The sequence below is a fragment of the Sphaerodactylus townsendi genome, linkage group LG02 (assembly GCF_021028975.2).
Source record: "Sphaerodactylus townsendi isolate TG3544 linkage group LG02, MPM_Stown_v2.3, whole genome shotgun sequence".
Lineage (NCBI taxonomy): Eukaryota > Metazoa > Chordata > Lepidosauria > Squamata > Sphaerodactylidae > Sphaerodactylus > Sphaerodactylus townsendi.
This window is the reverse complement of record NC_059426.1, coordinates 156,258,050-156,279,636: the sequence shown is the minus strand read 5'-3', so window position 1 is coordinate 156,279,636 and position 21,587 is coordinate 156,258,050. Positions and strand designations below refer to the sequence as shown.

The window sequence follows — 21,587 nt, the reverse complement described above, 5'->3', positions numbered from 1 at the left end:
TCCCAGCACCAGGGGTTGTTTGCTTCCAGTGACTTGTTAAACTCTCAGAAGGAACAAAGAGAGGAGTGATTTTTGTAGGCAAGGGATTCAGCAGGGGGAAAGGTTGCTGAGGACTGGTCTGAGAGCAGAGACGTAGCAAGGGGGGGAGTGCCCAGTGCACCGCTGTGTTCTCCACCCCCATCTCGCCCTGGAACACCCCTGCCCTGGAACAGCCTATCACGCCCCTGGAACGCCCCCGGTACACCCTCGCCACACCCCCACTGGGGCACACGCAGAGGTGGGATTCAGGGGGTTCCAAAGGTTCTGTAGAACCTGTTGTTAAAATTTCCTTTTTCAATTTTTTAATACTCAAAATATTGTTATTAAGTATTAATATTTTTAATACTTAAAATAAAAAGTGATGTGAAAAATATTTTTTTAAATACTTTATAACAGTCATCATTTGAATCCCACCACCATCGGAACCTGTTGTTAGAATGTTTGAATCCCACCACTGGGCACGCGCCCAGTGCATCGCTCCCCCGCCCCTGTCCCCTTGGAGCTACACCTCTGTCCAATAGACTTGATGAGGTCACACTGTGGAAGCTGAGTGGGTGTGGATCGGACCATTGTTGGGACTTTACTGAAAGTCTGTGCTAGAAATAAAAAAAAAACCTCCTGTCTTTGGACACTGAAGAGCAACCACATCTACACACAGTCTGGACAATGGTGCTCCTGAACAACAGCAGCGTCGTATAATCATTTGAAACATCAGCTGGCACCAAAGTTGCCTGGTTTACCTCCCCCCCACCCCCTCCCTGGGCCACTGGCAGGGGATGGGTAAAAGAAGAGCTGATTTGTATATTCCCTCTACCTTAAGGAGGCTCACAGCAGCTTACAGTTGGCTTCCCTTCCCAGCCCCACAACAGTCCCTTTGTGAGGTAGGTGGGGCTGAGAGAGTTCTGAATGAACTGTGACTAGCCCGTGGTTACCCAGCAGGCTTCATGTGGAGGAGGAGGGATCCAATCTGGTTGTCCACATTACAGTCCACTGCTCTTAACCTCTATGCTATACTGGCTCCTTTGGAGAGTTGTTGTCAGCTCAAGGTTTGGAATCTCCTGGATTTTGGGGTATGGAGACTGGGATGTAAAAGGACCTCAGTGGGGTACAATGTCTCATAGAGATCACCCTGCAAAGCATCCATTTCCTCCAGGGAAACTGATCTCTGTAGTCTGGAGAGGAGCTGTAATTCTGGGGGATTCACAGATCCCACCTGGAGGCTGGCATCCTAGCTGACAGGGCCATGGAGAAAGCTTGTTTTCTGTTGCTCCAGAGACTAGGACAAGGAGTAATGAATTTATGGTGCAGGTAAAGAGATTCCACCTAAACATTAGGACAGGGGTAGGGAACCTGCGGCTCTCCAGATGTTCAGGAACTACAATTCCCATCAGCCCCTGCCAGCATGGCCAATTGGCCAACTTTGCTGACAGAGGGCTGATAAGTGGACCCTGAATTCAGAGCCCTACCCCTGCATTAGGAAGACCTTCCTGATGGTAAGGGCTCTTTGACAGTGGAATACACTGCCTCAGAGGGTGGTGGAGTCTCCTTCTTCGGAAGTTTTTTTAAAGAGAGGCTCGATGGCCATCTGCCAGGAGTGCTTTGACTGCGTATTCCTGCATTGCAGGGAGTTGGACTTGATGGGCCTTGGGGTCTCACTCTCTTCCAACTCTATTATTCTATGTAACTGGAGCAGTAGTGGCGTAGGAGGTTAAGAGCTCGTGTATCTAATCTGGAGGAACCGAGTTTAATTCCCAGCTCTGCCGCCTGAGCTATGGAGGCTTATCTGGGGAATTCAGGTTAGCCTGTGCACTCCCACACACACCAGCTGGGTGACCTTGGGCTAGTCACAGCTTCTCGGAGCTCTCTCAGCCCCACCCACCTCACAGGGTGTTTGTTGTGAGCAGGGAAGGGCAAGGAGATTGTAAGCCCCTTTGAGTTTCCTGCAGGAGAGAAAGGGGGGATATAAATTCAAACTCTTCTTCTTCTTTGGCAGACGTCCTGCCATAAAACATATTCTGTATCAAAGGAAGAGCAGCTTGAATAGCCCAAGCTCATCCAAGCTCGCAACCTAATCAGGGTCAGTTGTGGTTAGTGCTTGGGTGGGAGACCTGGGTTACTATGCAAATGAAGGCAAAGGCAAGTCACTTTTGCTCATCTACTGTCCTGAAAACCCCCTGAGGTGTCACCATATGTCAGTTGTGACTTGTGTGTGTGTGTGTGTGTGTATGAAATCACAGCTGACCTGTGGTGACCCTGCAGGGTTTTTAAGGCAAGAGATGTTTGGAGGTGGTTTGCCAATGTCTGCCTCTCCACGATTGACCAAGGTCACCCTGCAGATTTCATGTGGAGGAGCAGGGTATTGAACCTGGTTCGCCCAGATTAGGGTCCATCACTCTTAACCACTACACCATGCTGGCTTTTAGTTGTGACTTGGCAATACTTTATTTTTATTATCAGAGGAAGAGGCGTATCCAGTGCCAATCAATGTAATGGAAGGCTAGTGGGTCTGCACTGAGAATTTCAGTTTGGATTTGGGAACCTGGCTTTAGGCATCCATCTCTAGGGGTGATAACGGTGTGTGTTTAAAATGCTGCCAAGTCCCAGCTGCTTGTGGCAACCCCAACAAGGGACTTTCAAGGCAAGGGAGAAGCAGAGGTGGTTTGCTATTGCCTTTGTCGGCACAGTCTCTCTTGGGGGTCTCCCTTCCAAGTACCAGCCTTTCCTAACTTTCTAGAGCTAATGAGATCAGACTATACCATACTGCCTTCCTGCCCAGGATTGCCGACGACATGGAGGAAGAAAAACGTATCGTCCCTTTAATGGAGACTTAATGGGATGCTATTGGTTAAGTGATGTTAGTCGCCTCCATGCCATGAAAATCTGCAGCGTTCCATTTCCCCAGATTATGCCTCTGTTAAACGGGCAGGACCCTTTTCTCCAGGTCTGTCGGCAACCCCATGCCATGCGTGAGAAATTCCATCTTAGCAGCGAGCGCACAGTTCATCACCCCACCTGTGCAAGAGTGTTTGTTACAGTTCATTTACCAATGCTTTGCCCGATGTTCCACTCTGTTTGGAGAAGCCTTGATTTGCTTTCTTGGCCTCGGGCTTGTTCTTGCATTGTGTGCGTTTCCAGCCCTTCCCCCTCGACAATGGAGAATAACGGGGACATGCAGGAATAAAACTCAAATCTTGGCCCCTGATATGACATAAGCAAGTGGCTTCTGTTTGGGGAGGGTAGGGGTGGGGGGTAGACTTTCTAAACTGATATCTTCGTTTTAGAAATAAACAGTCCACTGCTGAGCAGGGAAACAATCAGGAAAAATACCTTGGGCTCACGTGCAGAATTCAGCGCTTGCTTTCAAAAATGATGCTTAGCAAGTTACTGGCTTAATATCAGCCTGTCATATTGCATTGTCTTGGATCCAATCAGCTTCTCTAGAGAGGAGCTGGGAGAATAATGGGGACACGCAGGAGAAAAACTCAAAAGCTTGGCCCTTGATCTGACATTAAATATTGGCCTCCATTTGGGGTGGGTAGTGGGTGGGTAGACTTTTTAAACTGATGTCTTCATTTTAGAAATAAACAACCCACCGTTGAGCAGGGAAATGAATAGGAACAATACCTGGGATTCATACAGAATTCAGCGCTTGCTTTCAAACATAATGCTCAGCAAGATACTGGCTCAATACTTAGCACTATGGATTTATGTTTAATACCTGCCTGTCATATTACTTTGGGTCGGATCATCCAACCAGACTTTCTGCTGGTGGAAAAGGAAGCGGGCACCTTCCTTGAGCATCTCAAACAGGCAATGCTGGGATGGTACCATGGGGCATGCGGGCATGCATGTAATAAAGCCATGCAGGATGGGACCTGTAGTAAAGAGAGGAATTGAGTGAGATGGTGCACAAAAAGCTGAATGCATTCAACCCAAGACTTGTTGCTGGCATGACCTTCGTTTAGCATAACGTATGGCTGAATTTAGGTCAGTGAAAACTGCTAAATAGAATCCCTAATTTCAGAATTTGGTCCATATATGTTGGCATCCTCTGCTACGTACTGTGTATGACTTATGAATCAAAAGACAGTTGAGTTGCTACACATTTTATGACCCAGAAAAATCAACATGTGATTTGGGGATATCATAGTCGGTTGGAAGAGGGATGAGTGATGATTTTGCCCGATCCCTCCTTCTCTTCACAGCAGCTGACCCACATATACTGTGTCCGGGGCAGGGGGTGGGGGTTTCCTCTTTTCCCTGGCAAACGGTTTTGGAGAGTTACATATAATTGCCAGGGGAAGAGGGAGGCAGGGGAAGATCCATATCTGGTACACAAGGTCCAATCCTCTTGATGTTTTTCAGTATGTTTCATAGAGAGAATCACGTGTTGTGTTGAAGAGACCCACACCCTTAACCATCAGCAAACAGGCCTTTTCACTACACATTAGATGCAAATATGGCTAACTAGCTTCCAATGCCACATTTTAAAAATGAAAAGCACTTTGAGAAAGGGGAGTTTAGAATGGAGAGGGGTGACTAATCCTTCTCTTGCTTTACCTGAACATTCGTTTGCCAGCTGTGGGTTAGGAAACACCTGGGAATGTTGGGGGTGGAGCCTAAGGAGGGTGGGATTAGAGGAGGGAGGAACTTCAGTGGGGAATAAGACCATCGAATCCACCTTCCAGAATTGCCATTTTCTCCAGGTGAGCTGATCCCTGTTGTCTGGAGATTGGTTGTAATAGCAGGAGATCTCCAGCCACTACCAGAAGTTCGGCCACCTTACCTGAAAACCTCCCTGTGATTTCCACTCCAGTTTTCAAAAGCTTGGTCAACCTTATTATCTCCACATACCAAGAGGGAACTGAGGTTTCATTTAAGGCCATCTAGAGAGCTCATCTCAGTGGTGAGATACGAAGCTTGGACTGTCCAGCTCACATTTTCTCAACCAGCATGTGACACTAGCTCTCATTTCTCAGACACATGAGCTTTACTTGGGATGATCAGTGGTAAATAAAAGGTATTCTGCTCATGTCAAATCCAATCTCATTTTCTTCTGTATTGTTTGCCCTGGCATGTACACAAGGGCTAGCTCAAGGAAAGCCATTGAGTGGGGGAAAACTGTCCCCAGTCACCTAAATGAATGAAAATTAGTTTGCTTTCATGTTTTCCAAATGCCGTATATTTATCTGGTGATGGTATTATTTTTCCTACACATGCACACTCATGTCTTGTGCTAGTTGTGCTAGCTAGGCCACCCAGCCATTACAATTTTTCTGCAGAGCAGAGTCTCCTGGAATTTTGCAGTCTTCTCTGCACCGCCCAGTTTTTTCCAGAGAAAGAAGTGCAATTTCCAGGATGGGATACCTTTTGCTTGCCATGTCCCACTGCCCTCTTCATGCCATAAATGGGCAGTGTAGATTAGAAGGAGGGAGAGAGGGCACTTCAATCCACATTGAAGTAGCAGATTGTTAGCTCAATATGTCTTGAGGACGACTCTAGACCACGTAAGGAGGCAAGGTGCATAGTTACAAAATTCACAGTGTGACAAGTAACTTTAGTTGGAATTGATACCGTTATCTGAAAGCAATATATTTTAATGATTTTTGTTAACTGGGGAGCCTGGCCTTCCCAGACATGCTTATCCCTCAATTTCTCAATACTGTACAGTCAGGAGCTTTGTAGGGGTAAGGCTGGAAGCAGTGATCTGCAACCCGCAATGACATCACTGCTGAGTTTACCTGGAAGCTCTGGCATCACCCCAAGATGCTCTAGCAGTCCACTCCAATAGCATTTTGGTTTCCATAGAGTTTTGGGGGAGAGAGTGCTGGAGCGTCACTGGTGTGATGCTGGTGCTTCCGAATAAACCTGGAAGTGATGTAGTTGCACGGGGCATACAGATAACTCCTCCCTTCAGCTGACCTGTTTCTGCCCACTGACCAGAGGGAAGATCGGAATCCTATTCATTCATATAGAAAGCAGTGTGGGAGGGGCTTCTCCAAAGACTAATCCCATGCTCTGGGTTTTGTGCATGTGAAGTATTCCAACAATGTGAGCAAGATAATTGGTGGGGAAGTTATTACCATTGCTGGCGCTCTGTGTGTCAGTGCATGCACAACTCCTTTTTTTTTAAAAAAAAAAACTGTATTTGAGGTGACCTGACAGAGGCAGATTCCTCATGGGCCAAGAACAGCAGTGTGAAAACAGTGCAAAAGGATTTAAAATGGTGTAAAAGGATTTACACCATTTTCACACCACTGTTTTTGGCCCATGCGGAATCAGCCAAGAGATTTGTCTTGAGTATGACAGACTACAATTTCCCCTAATGGAAGGGGAGGGGCAATTTCACTCAGTTTCTCTTCTTGTGGCAGAAACCCTTCATGTTATTCCTAAGGGTCTCTCATACCTCAGGGGCAGCATTTTGTGGAGGTCAGTAGTCTCCAGTGGGAAAGGGGAAACAGGAACGTTCCATTATGCTGATGGAAAATTCAGTCTGGATCCTACCCTAGACCCTACCCCCATCTATGCTTGAGGTGTGCGTGTGAGGACCAGTCTGCCGAGCAAAAGGGTCTTCCTTTTGCTATCTGATCTTGAACTCCTCAGATATGTGAGCCAAGCTGAGTTGGTCTTTGCATACTTTTCTGTTCTGCATTGTGGCGTGGGTTGAATTAGCAACACCAAAGCAAAGATGCGCAGTCATAACTGTGCTTTGATCGCTCCCCCATGCTTGGTTTTTCAAAGTGCTTTCTCAACATTAAGCCTCTTAACACCCCACTGAGATAGATTTACATTATTATCCAAAGCAAAGAGAGGTTAACTGCCTTTCCCTGGGCACCGAGAAGCAAGTGGTAAACACAAACCAAATTATAACCATTCCTCTGGTTTCTCAGGCTTATAGTATCACCAGAAGATTCTGCCCGTCATTGTGCCAGCTAATTATCTCCAATTAAAACTGATTTTTTTCCCAATAAGTTCAGAGTTTGTCCTATATACAGAAAAGGGGTTAATAGTCTGCCTGTAGCTAAAACACAAATAGGTGAAATGGTTACCTTTTACTAGCCCAATTACTGCTTTTAAAAAGCAGTAACTTTTCAGTTGCGTTGAACCAAATGAGAGGGATTGGGCACCGCCAAGAGAGTGTCCATCTTGAGAGCTAGAAGTTTGTAAGTTCCATCTTGTGTGGGAGAAGTTCAGTTTGCAGGCCCTTCCTTATCTGGTCAAGGCTACTGTGTGGTCTCAGTGTCTGCTGTCAGCATTAATAGAAAACATCTGAACCAGCATAAGAAAGTTTCACAGCGTTAGGGAGGAGGGATTTTACTCCTAGATAGGTCTCAAAAGTTCTGATCAAAGTACGTACTGATTGGTTGGTTATGAGTCACGTGCTGCAGCCAGTAAAAGCCATAAAATAGTACCTATGGTGCCGTTTGTACTCCTATTCTTTCCTTTTCTCCTTCCCACCTCTTTTGCTGCTGCTTCTGGAACTCTGCACATGTCCTGAAACCAACTGATGTGCCTACTGCTAGTAGGATCTCACTGCACTGTGTAGAGAGTGTCACTGTGCTGTAAACCTCTGCGTGTCACTGTGTTTGAAGCCTGCGTTTATTTAGCAGCTTCTTTAATAAAGTTTTAATAACTTTTTTGTGTCGGTGAGCTCTGGTTCAGACCTACTTACTCAGAGATACTATGACTCAAAGGCCAGGTCAGTGACTTTTGACAAGCATACCCATTCTGCAAGAAAGCTTCCCAATCAATTTGTTTTATGTTTTAATCACAAACAGAATGTGTGGGAAGGAATGGGCTGGATTCTTTGGTAGTTTTGCACGAACAAATTTTTGCTGTATCCTTCCTTCTGCTACAGATTCATCCCTCATGCTGTCCCTGAAGGAGGATCACTTTGGGGAGTCCTTTGAGTGGCAGCAAGAGGGACAGGTGCAAAAGTCCAATTCTGCTGGTGGAAAATCCTCCCATTGCAGCCAACCTAATATCTGGAACAGATATTCTGTGGGGTTTAGAATGAGTCCGTGTGAACTGAAGAGAGGAAGACATTGCTTTTTTCCGCACGGCCAATGAACACAGATGCAGGATGCAAAATAATCCGTTTTGGGGAGGGGCACAGATCCTGCTCCCAAAACGAGTCCACCCTGTTATTTCCTCCAACCTGGGTTTTTTGAAAATCACTAAACAAGCTATCCTTTAAAAAAATCCTCGGTTAATGCCACTGCTGAGTGAACAGCCAGGCAGAAAGCACTTTATTTGTCTCCCTTCCACCCTGTCCTCCACGGTTAGGGAGAAGCCGCCCGCCATTGCCTGACCATTGTGGGGAGGTCCTTTTTCCTTTTTTAAAAAATTTGCAGCTTGCATCTGTGTAGCTACGCAGGTGCAGCTGGTCATATTGTGGGACATTGGCATGGCTATGGAGGTTAAACTGTGCATGCCTGCATAGCTATGCACCGGTAGGAAGTAATTTTTAAAAATAGACTCGTCTCTGTGAGAAGGTGCAGCAGCAACTTGGATTGTTTCCGTGGGCTTCAATCACTGCATGCACAGATGCATGTAAACGCGAAAACAGGAAAACAGGTTCCTTTATCACAACCAGAACCCGTTATACAGTTGCTGTGTGGGAGGTGCCATACTCAAGAAAATGGATACTCTCTTAATGTGAGATATTTTCAACATGCCAATTGGAATTAAGGGCTCAGGAATGGTCCCCTAGGTTCTGCTCAGGAATGGTCCCCTAGGTTCTCTGATGATTCAGGTAGTGCCCGCAAATTGAAAAGTCTCAAATTATTAACCATAGTCAACAGCAGTATGTAGGACTCAGACCGCATGGAGTCCTTTGCAGGTAACATTCTGGGGTGAGTGATCATGGAGAAAGTTGTGGTGGAAAACCCTATTCAAATCCAGCCAAGGACAGACACTGTCCTCTATTCTCCTAAATCCATATTAGAAACAATACTTTACCACTGACATTCAAACAGCAAGTCAGAACTATAGTGTAAACATATCAATGTGGGCTCACAATGCAGAGCCTGAAGTGACAATTTGATTGGAGCAGGATATATTCTGTTCAAAATGACCGAGTGGGATTTTGTTTGGAGGGGGGAGCTCTTTCATGGAGGAAAGCCAAATGAACAAATGACCCAGGTGTCTCCACAATGTTTGTTTCATGCTAAAAAATATAGCACATTTATTAAAAATAGATATTTATAAACATTGGTATGAAGAGACACAGATATCAGGCGGATGAGAGAGAAAAGAAAAATGTCACTGACTTTGCCGAAGGTTTCCTCTTTTGTTTTCTCAGGCAGCTCAAGAAAGTGATAGCTTCCCCCCCACCCAAGCAACTGAATTGTATGTCCCTCATTTTATTTTATTTTTGTAAAAAAGCTTGCCAGCCTCAATGTAAATAAAAAGAGGAGAGAAGATGATGTGGTCTAAAGGACACGAAAGACAGCTATTTAGCTATCTGTGGAACATATCTGGGCATGAATATGCTATACATTGGAAACTGTTTACAAGAGCGTCCTGTCTTCCTCTGGCTGTAGTAAACCATTACGTCTGTAGTGGGTTTCTCCAAAGCCGATACTTACGTATTTGCAGTCCTTTCTCGAGAACAAATGAAAACAGAAAGGGCAGAAGGGGGTGGGGCAAGGAAATTTTTCTCATAACTGTGTGAAAAAAGTCTTGTTGGATTAATTGTGCTTCAACCTTCAACTGCCCGCAGGCAGCGGTTTTATGACGTCTTAATACACAAAAGCGTCTGTTCCCGTTAAACCGTGTGTCAATAACGCACAACAGTTTGCTGTCACCTCGTGTCAGCTGTCTTGAGGGTTTTGCCTCTGCGGTTCACAATGTTGTGTAGATGTACACAAAAATGATCACAATGAGGTTGAGAATTGTCCCGATAATTCCCAGCATGGCCAGGATGCTTTCCTCCTTGCTTTCCTTTTCTTGGTTAGCTTTTTCTTCTTCATTTCCACTAGTGATTACCATCTTGGTAGCCAGTTTCTTTACCCTTCTCCTCAGGCTAACCTACGAATAGAGAAAGAAGAAGTGTCAAATGCTGATTTCTATATCTCTAAATGCTTGTAGGGTGATAATATTGAACACAATCATTCAGTAATAGGGTTGCCAGATACCTCTTGGCAACCTGTAGGGGAAAGGGGTGCGTGATGTGTTACTAGGCTTAAAATGAGGCCTAGGCTTTGACATTGGTGATGCAATGCCATCACTTCTGGAAGTGATTTCATTACATCAGCAACATCGAGGGAGATTCTCTGGTATTCGGGCAAAAACTTTAAGGTAGAAGCTGTTTTAACATACCATTCAGCCCAAATACCAGAGTGTCTTTTTCAACATTGCTGATGTGATGATGGCACTTTCAGAAGTGACATCATCTTGCTGGCGACTTTGAGGCCTAAGTCTGTTTTAAGCCTGGTAAGATCCCCACTGGTCAGCTGGATGGGGACAGGGGGACAGGGCCCAAAGTGAGGGATCCCTCATCCTGTAGTCTGGAGATGAACTGTTATTCCAGAGGATCTCCCTGTCCCACCTAGAGGCTGGCATCCCTATCTCACCACATCTTAACCCAAGAGTCTCAAAGTTTGAGGTGCTCGAGACTAATATTTGTCTTTAGAAAGCCTCACTGTTTGAAAATGGTTTCACTTTAGAATTGAAGTCACCCAGCTCTATCCTAAATTCCCTCTGACATCCGCCGCCTGGGCCAAGCAGACTCCACCTGACGCAGGCCCACTCCAAGCCTCAAAATGTTTGATTTCAAGCGTTGCCAATACTGCAGCACCACAACAGAAATGAGACCTAGCAAACCTCACATCTGTTAAAATAGTAGGAAAACAATTCCACCTGATCAGGATATTCTTGGTCCTCCGTAGACAGGAAACAACAATGATATTTGTAAAGAAAGAACGTAGAATGAGGCCAGAGATGGAATCACGACCCTCTTGGTTTTTTATTTTTTAAGATAAAACGAAGCAGCATTTGCAATCCTGACAGCTGAGAATTCTCAGTTCCTTCGGTGACATGTTCTTCAGGACTGTTGGGGTTTGAAAAGCGAGGAATCTCTAGGTTCTGCCGGGAGAGATTCATAAATCAGCCTGGGGAGTGTAGCAACTGGACTAGGAAAACCTGCCTTTCAGTGCAATCCTAAGGAGAGTTTAACCTAGTCCGTGACAAGGGTAGAAATATGATAGCCCCATGTAGGTAAACTACCCCAAAGGTCTTTGGAAGAAGAGTGGTATATACTTCCCATTCATGTGCATTTTTTGTTGCCCTTGTGGAATGGCCACCCTGAGACAGTCAGGAACACCCCCGCACTTGGCTTTCCATAAACTATGTGAAACAGAACTAATCAGGATGGCATTTGTGTAAAGAATGATTGTATAAAGAATGATAAAGAATGCAGAATCCTGTATTATAATAGAATGATTCAGGAAGACATTTCAATTAGGCTTGCCAACCTCCAGGTAGTAGCTGGAGTTCCCCTGCTATTAAAACTGATCTCCAGGCTGTTACTCCAGTCAATAATTGAGACTCGGGAATATTTCAAGAGCTTTATTGGACTGTGTCAGGACCCGGGCTTCAAAAAGCCAGAGCTGAAGGCTCTTTCTCTTACCCCCCGCCCCCCGTATATATCTTGAAACATTTGCTCACCCAAGCAATCCCCCCTCCATTCCCAAAACAATTTGCATAAGGAAGGACAGTGGGAAGAAGCATTGTTATGGCACTTCAGCGCGACAGACTCCCTCCTTCTCCAGGAAGCTGGAGATAAGAAGAGAAGAGAAGAAGAGTTTGGAGTTATATCCCCCCTTTCTCTCCTGGGGGCGATTCAAAGGGGCTTACAATCTCCTTGCCCTTCCCCCCTCACAACAAACACCCTGTGAGGTAGGTGGGGCTGAGGGAGCTCCAAGAAGCTGTGACTAGCCCAAGGTCATCCAGCTGGCATGTGTGGGAGTGTACATGCTAATCTGAATTCCCCAGATAAGCCTCCACAGCTCAGGTGGCAGAGCGGGGAATCAAACCCGGTTCCTCCAGATTAGATACACGAGCTCTTAACCTCCTACGCCACTGCTGCTCACTAAGTTACAAGCAAGCTATAGAAAATCCAGCCAGCCTCAGGTGCAGTGATAAAGGGCCCGGATGTGGCCTCGACTCTGAATGGAGGGAGCCAGACCTGACACAAGCGACAGAGATCAGTTCATCTGTCGAAAATGGCTGCTTTGGAAGGTGGACCCTCTGGCGCTATTCCCCATTACATTTCCTCCCTTCCTCAAACCCCTCCCTTCTCAGGCTCCACTCCCAAAATCTCCAGGTATTTCCCAGCCTAGAGCTGGCAACGGTTGCCAACTGTGGTTGGTCCAGGATAGGAACTTTCCCCTTCGTCCTGGAATTGTTAGGTCTTGGACCAATAATCAGTACAGGATCAGTAGTCTTTATTGAGAGGCACAAGCTTTCTAGACTCAGGAAGCCAGTTCTGATGACCTGGCTTCCACAGACGCATTTATTCCCCAAGTTTGCTCCCTGAAAGTCCCCCCTCCCATTTTCCCACAGAATGTGCGCATGTGAGGTGTGAACAGAATTGTTGTGGAAAGCGAGCGTCTCAAGGACGAAGCAGAGATAGTTGAGTTGCCTCCCGCTGGGCTGTTTCTTCCTTCCCCCTCCCAGCAGGGCCAGCCTAGTTAACTACATTTGCAAGCATACAGGAAAAGATCAAACAGAGGATAGATACATGAACATGTCAGAGAGTGGGTTACACTGTAAAAGCATGGATCAATCCCCATGGAATTGACACTCCTTCCTGCAGGTGTGAACTATGGCACCTTCCTGACGGATGCCAGGAAAGCAGGAGCCCTTCCTGACGTTAATGCAGTTATATGATACCAGACTCTGGATTTAGTGAGCCGATGGTCCCTCTTTAAATAGTAATATATACTTTATGAGCAAAGCACCAGCTTGTGAAGCCTGTGAGCTGCAGCCAGGGGTGTAGCTACAGAAAATGGTGCCCAGGGCAATCACTAAAATTGCCCCCCCCCCCTGCCCCAGCTCTGGACTCTGCTGTAGTGGGGAAGCATATTCAGGAGACATTGAGCAACCCTAGTTGTATTAACTAAAAGGGAGGGAGGGAGGGGGAGAAAGAAAGAGGGGAAGAGAGACAAAGAGGGAATACAGAAAAAGGGGGAAGCAAGAGAAAGGGGGAAGGGAGAGAAATGAGGGGAAGAGAAGGAAGGGGGGGAGAGAAGGGGAATAGAGGGAAAGGGGAAGAGAAAGAAAGGGGAAGGGAGAGAGAAAGGGGGAAGACTGAGAAATGGGTAAAGGGGGAGAAATGGGTGAAAGGGAGAAATGGGGTAATGAGAAAGAAGGGGAAGACAGAGAAAGGGGGAAGAGAGGGAAGTGGGAAAGAGAGGGAAGGGGGAAAGAGAGAAAAAGGGGGAAAGGGAGAGTGGAAAAGGGAAAGAAAGGGGAAAAGAGAGAGCTTCAGTGGCAGCAGTGGGAGGCAGGGAGAAGTTGCCCATGTTCCCACCCCCACTGCCCCTGCTTTTAAATTAAGTTTACTTCCAGGCGAATGCACTGTGGTTGGGAGGAGTCTGGAGGTGGGGACAGGCTGGGTGAGGGCTCTCCTTTCCTGACCTTGTCCCCACCCCTGGTCTCCCTCTGACTGCCACTCACCAGAAAGTAAAGTGAGCTAAATTTTAAAGCAACACAGGCTCTTTTTTGGGCAGTAGCAGGGTCACTTTTCTCTTCCTCACTGCTGCCCCCCCCCCCACAGCTGCTGGAGAAAAAAAGCCCCTGGATGCTTTAAAATTAAGATAACTTACTTTTGGGCAAGTGGCATTGCAGCCAGAGAAAGACGGGGGCAGGGATGAGGCCGGGAAAGGAGCACCCTCCCTAGCCTAACCCACCCCAGTCCCTTCCTAACCACACACTGCTCACTCCCTTGGTAGAAGAAGAGAAGAGTTTGGATTTATATCTCCCCTTTCTCTCCTGTAAGGAGACTCAAAGGGACTTACAATCTCCTTGCCCTTCCCCCCTCACAACAAACACCCTGTGAGGTAGGTGGGGCAGAGAGAGCTCCAAAAAGCTGTGACTAGCCCAAGGTCACCCAGCTGGCATGTTTGGGAGTGTACAGGCTAATCTGAATTCCCCAGATAAGCCTCCACAGCTCAGGCGGCAGAGCTGGGAATCAAACCCGGTTCCTCCGGATAAGAGTGCACCTGCTCTTAGCCACTATGCCACTGCTGCTCCTAAGTTTAGCTCAATTTTAAAGCCATTGCTTCCAGCAGCAGTGGCAGAAGAAGAACAGGGTATGGAGGAGGAGTTGGCAGGAATCGCAATGGTCCAGCTCCTCATTCCTAGATGGGAGGGAGTGGGGGGCAGGGGCTGAATGTGTCCCCTATATGACACAGGGAAGTTGCGCCTGGGCTTGAGTCCCCTTTGCCCACCTGTGCCCCGCTCACAACGCCTTTGACTGACTCCCCAGACTTTGTAGGCCTGTATGCTGTGCTTGCAATCCAAGCAGGACAGGGACACCCACTAGAAAGGATTGTTTAATTTCAACGGCAGTCTTGAGACCCTTGACAATTAGCTTGTCTTGAGTGTTTGAAAACCTCTGCATTTGAGCATGCGGGTTGAGCTCCAGCGGGGGCGGAACGGGGGAGCGTGCGTGCTTTAAAAATGATAAATAACAGGAATGAAAATAACCATCTTCCATCCCTTTGTCTTAATCATTCGGCTCCTCCAGAATCGTCTCTTCCCTACTTGGTAATCTGATCACTGCTGGAGCCTCACTTCATTGGGAGATAAGAGAGCTGCCCCAAGGGGGGCTGTAAGGACGCATGCTCCCCTTTGTCCCTGTTTTTTTTTTCCTGGGGTCTCTTCAGTTTGCTAATCAAAGCAAGCCTCTGTTGTGTATCTCTCATCGGCAGAGGGCTGAGACGATCCTTTGAAAATTAAAGCGCTCTTATCTGTTCATGTGTCATCACAATTAATAGCCTGGGGACAGAAAACACACTTACATTTCAGAACAATTTGCCTGGCTGATTGTACGGATTGTGAAATAAGCATACAGAATTGGTACATGTAGCTGATAGTCGAACTAGACAGAACAGAGGTGGGCATGATCCTCACTCACATCCTCATTCCCATCCCATTCAATCAAGGAGAAGCTCCCCTTGGCTTACACCCTCAGCAGATCTGGCCTTAAAAACCCTGGCAGAACTGTTTGCCTTGTTTTGCAAAGCATCAGATATTGCTGGCCGGCAACATTTTGAGCTGAATCCTGCGCTGTGTCAAGCAGGCTGCCTGCCTTCTGTGATGTGCTAATTTGGCACCAGTGGAGCTGCAAGAGTGGAGGACATTCAGCTCACCAGGGGGCAAACTCTTCTTGTACTGCGGTTGACAGCCTCTTGGTGGGGCCAGGAGATTTTTTTTGGAGTCATAACACATCTCCAGACTACAGAGAAAACAGGGGTTTTGGAGGGTGAGCTCTATGCAGAGGCGTACGGCCTATAGGGACATGGGGTCACCCATGTCCTCGGGTGCACGCCTTTCGATCACGTGGGGGCGGGGATGCTGGGTGCCCCCCATGTGATGAAACAGCATGCGCCCTAGTCGCAGAAAGGCTGGGGCAGGGCTCGGCAGGGCTCCTTTACCCATAATAGGGCAGGGCTCCTTTACCCATACCCACCTGGGCTGCCTGCCGCCATTGAGCCCCACCCCCGGCCTCCATGCAGGCCTGCTTTTGCCCTCCCCAGGCCCTGGGTACAGCAGGAGATGGCCTGCAGAGAGGTGGGGGGCAGGGTTCAGTCCGAGCCCCACCCCCGAGCCCCTTGAGCTCCACCCCCAAGCAAGGGCAGGGGGCGCCCAGAGGAGGTCTTGCCCCCAGGCGCCATTTCCCCTAGATACACTTCTGGCTCTATGGCACTGTATCCTGACGAGGTCTCTCCCCTCCTCAAGTCCAGTCTTCCCCAAGCTCCACCCCCAAATCTCCAGGAATTTCCCAACCCAAATCTGGCAACCTTGTTTTGTGTGCCTCTCTTGATGATCTGAGAGTGCCTGCTTTAGCAGATCTCCATGAAACGACGTCTTGTTTTTTTCAGTAGGAAAGTGATTTTAGGAATGCAGCATTAGAAGGTAATCTTAAACAGAGTTATATCTTCCCAAGTTTATTGAGGTCAACGAGTTTAGAAGGGAGTCACTCTGTTTAGGACTGCACTGATAATCAGTGATTACTTAGAATATTGACTCACGTCATCCCTGCAAAGTTTTCAATAGCGCGCTGAGGTGCCAACGCAATCTTTGCACTCCCCACTGAAAAGTCCACCAAATTCCTTCCAGATGTTCTCCATACATAAGAGCTGCCCAAATGGACTGCAGTATATGCCCTTGTGCATATGGAAGAAAAAGAGTTTGGATTTATACCTCACTTTTCTCTTTTGTAATGAGACTCACAGCAGCTTACAAACCACTTTCTCTTCCTCTCCCCACAACAGATACCTTGTGAAGTAGGTGGGGCTGGGAGAGTTCTGAGTGAACTGTGACTGGCCCAAGGTCACCCAGCAGGTTCTGTGTGTAGGAGCAGGGAAGTAAATCCAGTTCACCAGGTAAATGCTCAGGTGAAGGAGTGGGAATCAAACCCAGTCCTCCAGATTAGAGTCCACCGCTCTTAACCACTACACCATGCTGGCTCCCATCTATAGGCCATTTTTTCTTTCCTCACTCTAAGGTTGCCTGCTTTTCACCTGGGCGCTGTAGCAGTGCCTTTAACAACTGACATATATATTCATAGGCATGTAAATTAACTTCATCTTCTGATTTCTGCCATCAGAGTGAGAGATCTTTTTTCCTACTCAGTTGGCAATCCACATCCGCATCTATGTGTTAATGACCTGCTATCACAGATTCTCTTTTATCGGTGTGTATAAGATACCCAACTTTCCCCCTAGCAGGGCTCCTAGTCCTTTAATAGTGTGACAAGCAGAAACTCAGCTAGCAAATCTTTTCCCAGCAGGGAGAGAAAACGATGGTAAAATAAATAAATTATGCTGAATTGCCATTTCTTGTTCATCTCCTTTTCCCACACTAAGATGCCACAGGATAAAACCTGGCTTCTGTATTGACTACCTGCAACCTTAACCAAATCACTGGGATATGTATTTTACTTATTTATTTATGTATTTTACCTACTTTTCTCCCAACTGGAGACCTAAGTGAGCTACAACATCTATTTGTTATTTAGTGAGCTACAACATCTATTAGATATTTATGCCCTACTTTCCTCCCCATGGGAACCCAAAGCAGCTCACAATATCATTTACCTTTCTCCATTTTATCCTCCCAACAACAACCTCATGAAGTAGATTAGGCTGACAGAGAGTGACTAGACCAAGGTCATTCCATGACATAATGGGGATTTGTACCTCCAAATCACCAGGAGTAGATAGGATATCAATAGAGCTATTGTCAAGCAACAGAAATTGTGTCCATTAATATCTTAACAAGAATAGGTCAACAAACATGGGGGGGGGGAGGAATCAATGGTCCACAGACCAGAAACAGTCACATTCTAGTTCCAAAAAAGGCAAAGTCAAAGATTGCAGCAACTATTGGACAATCACATTAATTTTTCATGCAAGTAAAGATTTGATAGCACTTAACACATACTCACTCCCAGAATTAGCCCAATTAATCAATGTACACCCCCAGCTCTCCACCATGGCTCTGTTTTACAATTAAAAAACTGTAAAAGAAATGATTAGCTGATGAAGATTCTCTAGTTTGACTAAATTTTACATAAAGTTTCTAAAGAATGTCTAAATAAAGTCTGCTAAATAATGACACAACCTAAGATTGCTTGAAAATACCTTGGGGATTTCCGTTAGCTTTTGCCAATATTGGACCTTCCAGGTTTGGATACTTAGAATCATAAAGTTGGAAGAGACCACAAGGGCCATCAAATCCTACCCCCTGCAATTCAGGAATGCACAATCAAAGCACCCTTGACAGATGGCCATCCAGTTTAAGAACCTCCAACAAAGGAGACTCCACCCCCCTCCAAGGCAGTGTATTCCACTGTCAAACAGCCCTTACTGTCTTCCTAATGTTTAGGTGAAATCTCTTTTCCTGCACCTTCAATCTATTACTCCTTGTTCTAGTCTCTGGAGTAGCAGCAAACAAGCTTGCTCCATCTTCAACATGACATCCCTTTAAATATTTAAACATGGTTATCATGTCACCCTCTAACCTTCTCTTCTCCAGACTAAACATACCTAGCTCCCTAAGCCAGTCCTCATAGGGCATGGATATGTATTTAACTTAACTGTATCCTGACAAAGGCAGACGGAACCATTTACTTATAATCTCCTCTGCATTCTACATACATTTCCATCAGGTTGAATTCTTGGTTACATGTTCTCCCCTCTTTGGAACTCACAGCTTTCTCAGATTCCTGTGGTTTCCGAAAGCTCTCAATGTGCAACTTTTTCTCTCCCTTCACAGGGAAAATGAGGAAATCCATAGGGTTTTTTTGGGTTTTCTCACTCCTCCCCACTTTTCCTGCCCATATCTCAGCAATTCCTATTACTCTTTGGGCCACCATTTCAGAAGTGTTTGTTTGTTTCAGTGCTGTGAAATTGACATGATATTGACTAGATCTAGCAAAGTAATGCTAGACCAAAGACAACTGAAGAAAAAATGGGCGGGGCAGACAACCTTCCCAAACGAAGGTTGCATGGAAACAAGGAAGTGGCAGGTGGGCAAAATAGTGGATCAGCTTGACTAGGGACATTTCACAGGTGGACAATCCTTACGCACAAAAACCATGGGAAAACCCAACTGCGAAGCAAACTCCTGTGAGGTAAATAATGCGTGCATAAATGGTCAGAAAAAGGAGTTTCACCTTAAAAGCTGCTGCAATGTAGCAGCAAATGTACACATGTGGGAGTTTCTGCTGCAGCTGGTACATTGGCTGTATGTGCAGTAAGTGGCCATAGACAAGCCATCTACTCTAGTATAGTAGTAATAATAATAGACATCTGCCTAACAGGATCATTGAATGCAAGTGACTTGAACACGAAAATCGCTCTACAGATGTGCTTGGTATTATGACTTGCTTGGGACAGGGCAACAAGCTAAAGTCAGTTTAGGCAGAAATGGTAGTGTGCATCATGAAGTGGGAAAGTCCACAGCTGCAGATTTTTGAAGTGGTAGGTAAGAGCCAGACAGATCTTAAAATGACATCTTCTCCAGGGTTCATTTGGTGGGTAAGAACATTCCAGTCCAGATCTGGCGAAAAGCACTCCACGGACAATCAAAACCACAAAAGACGGTTTTGTGCACAAAGGATGTAATCCAATAAAATATAATGGGGTTAATTAAAGCCAGGTTGCAGAAAGCCGCTGAAGGACAATATGAGGATGTGAAACTGGGCAAGAGAGACACGTCGTGCCTCTGCAAAAGGCTGTAAGCTCATGAAGCATTTTAGAAAACAGAGCTGAAGACGAGAGGGAAGCATCGTGACCAGGAGAAAGGGTGAGGTTACAGGCTTCCAAAAGAAGAAGAGTTGGTTTTTTTATACCCTGCTTTTCTTTACATTGAAGGATTCTCAAAGCAGCTCACAATCACCTCCCCTTCACTTCCCCACAACAGACACCTTGTGAGGTAGGTGAGGCTGAGAGAGTTCGGAGAAAACTGTGATTGGCCCTTCCCCCCCTAAAACATGCTCCGAGTGGCTTTTGCTCTTGGTTTTCTAGGTTTGGTGCCATGCACAGATTGCATGGTTCTTATATCTAGTTTATGCGATGTTTAAGTGGACACTATATGCTCTGCCCAGGGATTTAGGTGATGGGCAGGAAATGAATATACAGAAAATAAATCAATAAATCAGTACGTACAATATATGGCATTTACACACATACTTAAGTGCTGTCAAGTTGCAACCAACTGATGGCAGCCCCAGTAGGGGGTTTTAAAGGCACGTGAGAAGCAGAAATGGTTTGCCATCGCTTTTCATCAACTAAAATCATATTATTCTATTAAAACTCTTCAAAGAATACCTACTAATCATTGTATATATTAACTATAATACCTCTATAGGCAGATAATAAAATACTCTTATACTTGTTCCACCATTAAAATATTTTACTATCAGTGTTAATATAAAACACTACACCCCATACATTTCAATTGACAAGATACTTTTCTAATTTATAAAAGACATCATTTAAACATATTAGTACAATACATTAGTACAAAATATTTCATCAGTACAATACATCTCTATCATTGGTGGTCCAGGTCACCCAGACAGCCCAGGCAGCTTTTTACCATCTGCGGCAGGCACGGCAACTGGCCCCGTATCTCTCCCGTTCTGATCTGGCCACTGTGATCCATGCCACGGTCACCTCTAGATTAGACTACTGTAACTCGCTCTACGCGGGCTTACCTTTGGCCATGATCCGGAAACTGAAACTCGTACAGAATGCGGCAGCCAGACTCCTTTCCGGAGCAACAGCGAGGGACCGGATTACTCTGGTCCTATACCAACTGCACTGGCTGCCGATCGAGTACCGGGTCATGTTTAAAGTTTTGGTTTTGACCTTTAAAGCCATTCGCGGCCTTGGCCCTGCATATCTAAGGGACCGTCTCTCCCTATATCGCCCTTCTAGGCCCCTCCGTTCATCAGAGGCGGACCTACTGGTAATCCCTGGCCCCAAGGCGATCCGGCTGGCCTCTACAAGGGCCAGGGCTTTTACGGCTCTGGCCCCTACCTGGTGGAACAGGCTTCCAGGTGAGATCAGGGCCCTGCCGATTTACAAAGGTTTCGCCAGGGGGCCTGTAAACGGACCCTGTTCCGCCAGGCGTTTCTTTCAACGGGATGATATCAACCGCGATAAAAAGCAAACATCTGGCCTCCCGTGGGTTCATAAAAGGGGGAATAGAATAGCTGAAGCCATCTCTAGTTTAATATTTTATGTATTTTATGTATTTTAATTAACTTATATATATGATGTTTTAAATTTTTATTTTGTTGGAAACCGCCCTGAGCCTTCGGGGAGGGCGGTATACAAATACAATAAATAAATAAATAATAAATAAATAAAATATGACCTCCACTTCTCTTCAAACTCCAGTTTAGTTGTCTGTTTACAAGGCTGGTAAGCTTTGGCATTATAGCATATTCTCTTATCTTCTCGTCCCACATTTCTTAGTCAGGACAAATTTCTGCCTACCATCTAGATTCCATTATCACTTTGGCTGCTAACAGATACAAGAATAATTCTTGCAATTTTCCTGATGAATTGTTTGGCAGAATTCCCAATATTATAGTCTTGAATATGTTTGAAATTTGATTTTCAATATTTTTTGGATTTCTGCATGTATTTCTTTCCAGCATTCCAACCCCCCAAATTTTTAACAAGTCCACCTCATACGTTCAATGATCCATTTTCTTCTTGACATTTCTAGCAGGTTCCTTTAAGATTTTGTTCATTTTCACAATATCCAGAGTGATATATCATCTATGAAACATCTTATAC

At 45.8% G+C, this 21,587-nt stretch overlaps 1 long non-coding RNA gene across 1 annotated transcript in view; it reads right to left on the bottom strand.

Moving 5' to 3' along the window:
- Positions 1-9,197: 9,197 nt before the first annotated feature.
- LOC125425777 overlaps positions 9,198-21,587 on the bottom strand; it is a 61,381-nt gene continuing 48,991 nt past the window's right edge. The window contains exon 3 of the long non-coding RNA XR_007243447.1: positions 9,198-10,071. This is a non-coding gene — a long non-coding RNA (uncharacterized LOC125425777). The remainder of the gene's footprint in view (positions 10,072-21,587) is intronic.